Raw genomic sequence first — 8,319 nt, forward strand, 5'->3', positions numbered from 1 at the left:
GTTTCCTTCAATGACAAGAGGACTTTTGCAGATGTATTTAAGGTCCCAAATCAACTGATCTTAAAATAGGAAGATTATATAAGCAGGTTTAGCTTTTCTTTTCTTTTTTTTAATTTATTTTTTATTTATTTATTTTTTTTTTGAGTTGGAGCTTCACTCTGTCGCCCAGACTGGAATGCAGTGGCCGCTCCCGGCCACTGCAACCTCGACCTGCTGGGCTCCGGCGATCCTTCCGCCTTGGCCTTCCGAGTAGCTGGAATTACAAGCCCAGCTGATTTTTTTCTGACTTATTGTAGAGATGAGGTCTTGCCAAGTTGCTCAGGCGGGTCTCACGGGCTCAGGCAATCCATCACCTCAGCCTCCCAGAGGCACGGAATTACAGGCTGAGCCACCAAGCCCAGCTAGGTTTAGCTTTTAAATCCTGGTCTAGAGGTCAGAGATGATAGAAGCCAGAGATTTGAATTTCAAGAAGTGTTCAGTGTGTCTTTGTTGTTTTGAAGATAGAGTAAGCCACATGACCAGGCAAACCTCTAGAAGCTGAATGTACCTCCTGGCTAACAGCAAAGAAACTAGAAGACCTCAGTCTTACAACAACAAGGAATTTAATTCTGCCAAAAACGAGAATGGATTTTAAGCAGATTTTCCCAGAGTCTCTAAATGGGCAGTCAGCCTGGTCTACACCTTGATCTCAGTCTTGTGCTACACCTAGACATGCCATGCCAGACTTCTGACCTGCGTAAATAGCTGAGTGTTGCCTTAAGTTGCTAAATTTGTGGTCTCTGCTATGCAGCAATAAAAAAATGAATACAGCGATGTTATATACTTTTCATTATCATAGCAGCACACCGAAAGGAACATGCTGCCAGTTTGTCTCATTTCTGGTGAAAGAGATGACAAAACAGTTTTTTTTCTCATACACTCCATACAGAACACTTCTGTGACCAAAATGTGTGAGAATTTCTCTCCCTAGCAACCAATTAGCCAGCGGATACCAGCTGCATATTCTACAATTTAACTCAGCTTTGATACTATTTATCCGGAGTTAGCATCCAGATAGACCCCCACAGGTTAGGGACTCAATCCTATAAGACTGCCACTGCCCCCACTACAGATACCAATCACAAACCCCAGGTTGCTGACCAACTGGCTAGAAATCAGGGTTCCCACAACTTCATCCTCTGGCTCAGTTAACTTGCTGGAGCAGCTCACTGAACTCAGGGAAACACATTTACACATTTATTGTAAAAAATATTACAAAGGATACAGATGAAGAGATGCATAGGGTGAAGTATAAAGGAAGGGTTCAGAGCTTCCATGTCCTCTTTGGGTGCATCACTCTCCAGGAACCTATCTAGAACTTATCTAGTTCAGCTATCTAGAAGCTCCCTGAGCTCCACAGTTCAGGAATCTTTTTTTGTTTTGAGTTGGAGTCTCATGGTGAGACTTTGCCTCTACAATAAGTCAAAAAAAATTAGCTGGACGTGGTAGCATATGTCTATAGTTCCAGCTACTTGGAAGCCTGAGGCAGAAGGATCGCAGAAGCCCAGCAGGTCGATGCTGGGGTGGCTATGAGTGTGCCACTGCACTCCAGGCCAGCCTGGGCAACTTGGTGAGACCTCGTCCCCACAATAAACCAAAAAATTAGCCGGGTGTGGTGGCACACGCCTACACTCCCAGCTACTTGGAAGGCTGAGGTAGAAGGATCACCTAAGCACAGCAAGTCGAGGATGTGGTAGCTGTGATCATATCACTGCACTCCAGCCTGGGTGACAGAGTGAGACTCCAGCTCGAAAAAAAAAAAAGGAAAGAAAGCAAATCGATGGAAAAATGTCTGTAGAAAGGGCTCAATATCCTCTGAGGAACAAAACTGCCACCTATACTAATTGTATACACACACACACGCACATTCACACAAACACACACGACTTCAGTATATTTAATTCTAATTCAACAACACAGGGTTTAGTTTCCTCCATTTTTTATTTGTGGCTCCCTTCTCTGAAAATAAAAAACTTGCCTTCCTGAGGCGAAAGGATCGCTGGAGCCTAGCAGGTCGAGGCTGTGGTGGCCGTGAGCGTGCCACTGCACTCCAGCCTGGGTGACAGAGTGAGACTCCAACTCAAAAAAAAAAAAAAAGAAACTTGCCTTTCATTATTCTTCATATCTTTACTTTTTGGATTAACCTCACTTTATCCAACCAATCTCCTGTTGATCCTACCACCAACTCCCCCATGCAGAGTTCTTCCTCTTTCTGTTTGATCTTTGTAGGGGCATGAATGGGAGCTAAGAGACTTGTCTAATTCCTGAAACCTATGAATGTTGCCTGTTTTGAAAAAGGGTCTTTGCATATGTGATCAGGTTAAGGAACTTGAGATGAGGTGATCATCCTTGACTACCCAGATAGGGTCTAAGTCCAGAGACAAGTGTCCTTATGAGAGTGAAGTAGAGGGAAATTTGATAGAGGAGGAGGAGGCAAAGTGACTATGGAGACAGAGTAGAGTGATAGAGCCATAAGTAAAGAAATGTCAAAAACCACCAGAAGCCGAAAGTGTCAAGGAGCATATATTCATGACGTACACATACATCACAAGTTCTTATTGATACTTCCACATATTGATACTTCCACTTTAAATCCATGTATGGAGGGTTACCATGCATGAAGGATTGACCGTGCTGGCATTGTTTTCCTGCTGTATACAACTAGAAGACAAAACACAATACATGAGATAATTATTTTTAGAGACCAGAAAGCAGGTAGTACAGGACCATGAGACCTAAGAGAAGGGAAACAAACTAGGTGAGCTACACAGCTGCCTTTGTCTTACTGCCTGGGGCAGCTTCCAGACTTAGGGGTTGGAGGGAACAGGACACTCCAAACATAGAAGCTCAGAGGCTGTGCTTGGAGACAATCACTGTTCATCATTTGAGCTATTTCTTGAACAGTAGTTGCCTTATCTCAGGAATTCTAAATAATATGCTTATAGCATTATATCTTGATTTTTAAATTTTAATAATTATCTATTACCTTCCTGATAGGACAGATAAAAAATACCTTTTGTTCTTTTCCCTCCTCCAGTCTTCTAATACCATGAAACTAAAGAAATAGAATCTCACTGTCTTTGAAGCCCTTTCTGAGGCCATTCTTCTCTCTCCTCCTCAGAAGTAAGCACTATCCTGATTTTTGTCTATATCATTACTTTGATTTTCCTTAAAATGTAACCATTTATATAGTTTTGTGATTGAAAATGTTTGTTATGTACCAAAGTAAAGAGAAGAGTAAAATGAAGTCTCATGTATACATCACCCTACTTAAGTTATCACTGTTATTGCCAGACTGTTTCACCAATGCCGTTTCACAATTTTTCTTTGCGGGAGTATCTTATTTCAAGTTCAAGGCATCATATAAGTTCACCCGTAAACACTTTGGTATGCATCTCTTTTTTTTTTTTTTTTGGTGAGATTTGGCCTAATTTTCTTCTCTTAAAAGCCCCAATTGAGCCGGGCTCGGTGGCTCACTAATCCCGCGCCTTTGGGAGGCTTAGGTGAGTGGATTGCCTGAGCCTGCAGGTTCAAGACCCACCTGGGCAGCGAGACCTCATCTCTACAATAAATAAAAAAATCAGCCGGGTGTGGTAGCGCATGCCTGTAATTCCGGCTACTCGGCAGACTGAGGCGGAAGGATCGCTGGAGCCCAGCAGGTCGAGGCTGCAGTGGCCAGGAGCGGTCACTGCACGCCAGTCTGGGCGACAGAGTGAGACTCCAACTCAAAAAAAAAAAAAGAAGCCCCAATTGTTGTTGTTTTTTTTAAGATATGGGGTACAATTCAGGGTTAGGTATACAAATGTTCATTATGCAGGTACCCTTGTTGACAAGGTGTGCCCCTCCCTCCCCCAGCAGATTCCCACTACTGCCAATCCTGCATTCTCCTCTCCCCCGGCAGTTTCCCGCTACAGCCAATTTTTTTCTTACAGTATTACAATAATTGTTCAAGGCCTACTTATGAGTGAGAACATGTGATTCTCAGTTCTTTGTTTCTGTGGTAGATCACTCAGTATTATGGACTTTAAGTCCATCCAGGTGGTGTGTATCTCTTAATAGTTACAGACACAGAAAAGTTGCAAAGATAATACAAAAATTCCCACATAATCTTTTAGTCAGTATTCATCAAATATTAACATTTTGCCTCTTTTTTCATCATTTCCTCTCTCTCAATAGACATATATTCTTTCTTCCAAATCATTTGAGAGTAAAGTTATAGACATATTTTTAAACTCTAAATATTTCAGCATGTATTTCCTAAGAACAAGAATATTCTTTTACATAACCATAGTCTAGAGATCAAAATTAGAAAACTAATACTGATGCAATACTATATAAACTTATTGATAAACTGTATTCAAAATTTGCCAATTGTCTCAATAATGTCTTTTGTAAGTAAAGAAAACATAATCCAGTATCACAGATGATGTTGTCATGTCTCTGTTCTCTGATTTGGAACAGTTCCTCAATATGTCTTTGTCTTTAATGACCTTCACGTGTACAATGAGCATAGGCAAGTTATTTTGTAGAATATCCATCAATTAGGGTTTTTCTGATGTTTCCTTGTGAACAGATTCAGGTCATGCATTTGGTCAAAAATACCCCAGATATGATGTTTTCTTCACAATGCTTCATTTTTGAGGCACATAATTTTAATTTTTTCCCGTTATTGGTGATGCCAACCTTGATCACTTGCTTAAGGTAGTGTCTGCCTAGTTTCTCCACTGAATGTTGCCATTTTTCCTTTGTGAATAAATACTTTGAGACTATCAAAAATATTCAAAATATTCTATCTTTCTCCATTTTGTGCTGCTATAAAGAAATACACAAGGATGGGTAATTTATAAAGAAAGAGGCTCATTTGGCTCATGGTTCTGCAGGCCATGCAAGAAGCATGGTGCAGGCGTATCTTGGCTTTGGGTAAGGACCTCAGGTTGCTTTCACTAGTGGCTGAAGGGGAAGGAGGGTCAGCATGTGCTGAGATCACATGGCAAGAGAGGAAGCAAGAGAAAGTAGAGGAAGTACCAGACTCTTTTTAGCAACAGTTCTTGTGGAAACTAGTAAGAGTAAGAACTCACTCACTTCCCACCCCCAGGGAGGGTATTAATCTATCATGAGAGTTTCATACCATGACCCAAACACTTCTCATTAGACCTCCACCTCCAACATTGGAGGCCACATTTCATCATGAGGTGTGGGGTGGAAAAACATCTACACGAGGGTATCCTATGTCTCGTTCAACTTTCTCCCACTAATTTAAGCATTCTTTGACGGTTCTTGCCTGAATCCATTAGTATTACTACAATGGTTGCCAAATTGGTGATTTTCCTAATTCTATCATTCCATCTACAATTATTAGCTGAATTTCTACTATAATACACACACACAACACATATTGTATACATTGTCAATATCAGTTTGGACAAATAGATTTTTATTTTACACTTATCATTCATTCTGATATTCAAATTTTCTCTGATTTAGCCAGGGGAACCCTTCACACTGGCTACTGTGTTTTTTGTTTTTGTTCTTGTTTTTGTTTTTTGGTTTTTTTTTTAGTTAGAGTCTCACTCTGTCGCCCAGACTGGAGTGCAGTGGCCGCTCCCGGCCACCGCAGCCTCGACCTGCTGGGCTCCGGCGATCCTTCCACCTGATCCTTCCAAGTAGCCGGAATTACAGGCATGTACTACCACACCCAGCTGATTTTTTGATTTATTGTAGAGATGAGGGCTCGCCAAGTTGCCCGGGTGGGTCTTGGACCTGTGGGCTCAGGCAATTCACTCGCCTCAGCCTCCCAAAGCCTGGGATTACAGGCTGAGCCACCGAGCCTGGCTGAATTTATTTATTTATAAATCTTAAACCTCAAGGTATCACCAGATCTAATATTAACAATAATTCCTTAGTATAATCTCAGATTCAGTTCATGTTCACATTTCATAATAATCTAAAAATGTCCTTTTATTGTTGCTGTATTTAAATCAGGATCCAAACAAGGTTTTTTGAAATATTTTGTAAGTCTGATTTAATCTACAATAATTCCTTCTACCCTCATTTATTTTCATGCCATTTATTTGTAAAGGAATTCACAGCCGGGCTCGGTGGCTCAGCCTGTAATCCCAGGCTTTGGGAGGCTGAGGCGAGTGAATTGCCTGAGCCCACAGGTCCAAGACCCACCCGGGCAACTTGGCGAGACGTTGTCTCTACAATAAATCAAAAAATTAGCCAGGCCTGGTGGCATGTGTCTGTAGTTCCAGCTACCTGGAAGGCTGAGGCGGAAGGATTGCCGGAGCCCAGCAGGTCGAGGCTGCGATGGCTGGGAGCGTGACACTGCACTCCAGTCTGGGCGACAGAGTGAGACTCCAACTCAAAAAATAAATAAATAAATAAAAAGAAATCACATTATCTGTCCTGTGAAATTTGCCACATACTGGATTTGATTGCTTGCACACTCAATATTTTGTCTAACATATCTCTTTATCCTCCATATCTCCTGTAAATTGATATCTAAACCTAGACACTTAATTACATTCAGTTCAATTCTTTTGATGAGAATGCTTTCTAGATGGTGCTGTGTGATTCCTATTACATTATGTTATGAGACACATAATGTCAGGCTATCCCACCTTCTGTGATGTTTAGACTGATTCTTGGGTTGAGTGGGGTCAGCTTGATCCCTCCATTATACAGTTTCTCATCGACCTTTCACCTGATTAGCAGGCATTGATACTTTTGGCCTAGAACCATTATTTCATTAGCCTTGCAAAACAGCAGTTTTCTAATTCTGCTGTTTCTTCTGCAGTCATAAGCTAGAGTTTTGTATGAAGAAAAAATTTCCTCATCAACTATTTGTTTACTCTGAAATATTGCTGATAAGGAAAAGCACTTGATTCCTTCCCTTTACCCATAATAATATTATTATCAATTGATAATAATACTAATCAATTAATATTTACTAGAATTCTTATAAGTTCACATAGTTTTATCTGTGTATTATGTTTCAATACATCACAGCCAGAATTTTTCTAGACGTTTAAATTGTCCCATTTTTCCCTTCAAATTAGCTTCTGCATGATTTTTTTTCTTTATTGAAGCATAAAGTAAATATAGTAAAACTTTAATGTACATGAACTATAAATAGACAGAAAATTGATGTCATTGATACATATCCTGCAACCACCACTTGGATAAGATATGGGTTGTTCCCAGCACTGCAGAGGAATTCCTTGTACTCCTTTTCATCTAACACCATCTCTCCAGGGGCAGCCACTATTCTGACTTCTTAGACCTCCTATAAATGGATCATTTAGCGTGCATGCTTTTGAATCTGGTTTCTTTCACTTAACATCATATCTGTAAGATTCATCCATGTTGTTCCGTATATCCCTTATTTTTATTTTTATTGCTATGTAACATGACATTGTAGGAATAGACCAAAATTTAGTTTTTAATTCTGCTGCTGATAGATATTCGGGCCACTTCTAGTTTTACTATTACGAATAGGGCTGCTCTGACTTTTCTTGTACATATTTTCCCTGCTCATGTATGCTTGCTTCTCTTGGTTATATACCTGGGAATGAAATTGCTAGGTTAAAGGGTAGGTGTATGTTTAGCTTTAATAAATACTACTAAGCAGTTTTGAAAAGTGGCTGTTTCAATTAACACTTAAACCAGTAACTTGGCCAGGCATAGTGGCTCAGACTGTAATCCTAGCACTTTGGGAGGCTGAGGCGAGAGGATTGCCTGAGCCCGCAGATTCGAGACCAGCCTGGGCAATTTGGTGAGATCCCATCTCTACAATAAATCACAAAAAAACTAGCTGGATGTGGTGGTGTGCATCTGTAGTCCCAGCTACTTGGAAGGCCGAGGCAGAAGGATCGCCTAAGCCCAGCAGGTGGAGGCTGCAGTGGCCGTGAGTGTGCCCCTGCACTCCAGTCTGGGCGACAGAGTGAGACTCCCACTCAAAACAAACAAACAAACACCAATAACTCATAAGAGAAAGTTCCAGTTGCTTCCTAATCTCACCAACACTTGGTATTGCCAGTCCTTTTAATTTTTAAGCCATTCTAGGTTGGTACGTAGTAGTATTTCATTGTGTTTTAAATTTGCATTTACTTGATAATTAATGATATAGGTTACCATTTCCTATGTTTACTGGTCATTTGGATATCTTCTTTTGTAAGGTACTTGTTCAATCATTTTCTTTTCTCCCATTCTTTTCAGTCTTTTTTTTTTTTTGAGTTGGAGTCTCACTCTGTCACCCAGCCTGGAGTGCAGTGGCCG

Source organism: Carlito syrichta, unplaced genomic scaffold (genome assembly GCF_000164805.1).
Source record: "Carlito syrichta isolate Samal-C Ts95f unplaced genomic scaffold, Tarsius_syrichta-2.0.1 Scaffold313361, whole genome shotgun sequence".
Classification (NCBI taxonomy): Eukaryota; Metazoa; Chordata; class Mammalia; order Primates; family Tarsiidae; genus Carlito; species Carlito syrichta.